A 1,934-nucleotide genomic window follows, 5' to 3' on the forward strand; every position below is an offset into this window, starting at 1 on the left:
GATTAGCAACATATTCTGTATATCCCTTAAGTAATACTTTCATTGAGACTCCTGATTTAACACTATTTCTTGATGAATAACACCTAAATCATAAAGGTGGAGGTTATTACCTAATAATTCATATTACTGGTACAAACTTTCACCTAGGATATATTCCTATACCTGATGTAAAATCAGCCCAGAATGGAGGAGTTACTTCTCTTATTAGAGCTTGTCAATTAACTAAAAACCAGGATTAAATACAGATGTTCTACATTAGTGTGTAATTTTAAAATGTGTTGTAAGCAGAGGAGGTTCTTAAGTCTCCTGGAAGCCCCATCAAAATGGACAAAAAAAAAGACACTTTTAAATAAATTCCTACATTCTAGAGACCTGACATATGAATTCGAAACCAAATGCCAACAAAGGAGAAAACAAACAAATGAAACAACTAGTATGCAAGCTAGAATAATGTGATGCACCATTACACCAAATATTCAGTCTTAACGTGGTTTTTAATATTATGTAAACATGGAAGGTATTGCCATTGTTCATATGATACAGAATCAATGGCACTCACAATCATCTGAATATGTTGAAAAATGGCATCTTCAAATAAAAGTTATGAAAACTTCAATAAAATATTGAACTCTCTTCACCAAGTGTTATACCATTAGCACTGTGGCATGATGGTTTCCTCCCTCAGCACACATCAGTTATTACCCTATGACTTGGTAGCTGGAAGATTCACACTTTCGAGATTTTACCCTCATCACATACCTTTGTCCTATTGCATGCATGTGTTACAAAATATGGAAAATGATTTTTGTGTTATTCGCACTCCAACGACTAAAAATTTAAAGTTGCCTTTTTACCACATCTTTTAACAGCATTTTGTGATATCCGACCATGAAGTTATGTCTATTGTGTGTCTTTTATCACACAATGTGAATCTAGTTAGGAATCGCAGAAGCTTCCTCATTTGACACCAGTGGGTGTTTCGCACTGTACAATCCCTTTCCTGTGAGTGGGAAGCCTCACTCTGACCCACCACGAAACCATCACAAAAACCCTGAGCCAGTCTGCTTTCTGGCTCTATCAAGCTATTTTGGGTGTTCCTGAGAGACCAGCACTAATCTCAACAGACGCCTCAAGAGGTAATTAACTTTTCCATATTCACATCGAGGGAGTATGCAGCACCCACAGATGTGACATCCACCTGACATTTTAGTTGAGATCCCTTCGCCTTTTTGAGGTGTCAACTAGAACTGATGCTGTGAGCTTGTTGTCATGGCTGCTAAACACACGACCCACCTGTTCCCTGAACCAACTCCAGGACAGAGCTGGACATGTGTGGTGTGGTTTGATAAACCCCCATTTTTAATAAAATCATGACATCGTTTTGCTGTATTCTAGTGTTTCCCTAAAAATATAGGTAGACCCAGCGTGTATTCATGTGTATATTCAGGAGTCTCTGATTTCTCATATATATTTAATGGAATATGTAATCCTTTCTTTAAATTATACTTTACGTTCTGGGGTACCTGTGCAGAATGTGCAGTTTTGTTACATAGGTATACACACGCCATGGTTGTTTGCTGCACCCATCAGCCTGCCATCTACCTTAGGTATTTCTCCTAATGCTATTCCTCCCTTAGCCTTTTACCTCCCGACAGGCCTCAGTGTGTGATATTCCCCTCCCCGTGTCCATGTGGTCTCATGGTTCAACTACCACTTACAAGTGAGAACAGCAGTGTCTGGTTTTCTGTTCTTCTGTTAGTCTGCTGAGAATGATGGTTTTCGGCTTCATCCATGTCCCTGCAAAGGACATGAACTCATCCTTTTTTATGGCTGCATAGTATTTCATGGTGTATATGTGCCACATTTTCTTTATCCAGTCTATTATTGATGGACATTTGGGTTGGTTTCAAGTCTTTGCTATTGGGAATAGTGCC

The sequence above is a fragment of the Gorilla gorilla genome, chromosome 12 (genome assembly GCF_029281585.2).
Source record: "Gorilla gorilla gorilla isolate KB3781 chromosome 12, NHGRI_mGorGor1-v2.1_pri, whole genome shotgun sequence".
Lineage (NCBI taxonomy): Eukaryota > Metazoa > Chordata > Mammalia > Primates > Hominidae > Gorilla > Gorilla gorilla.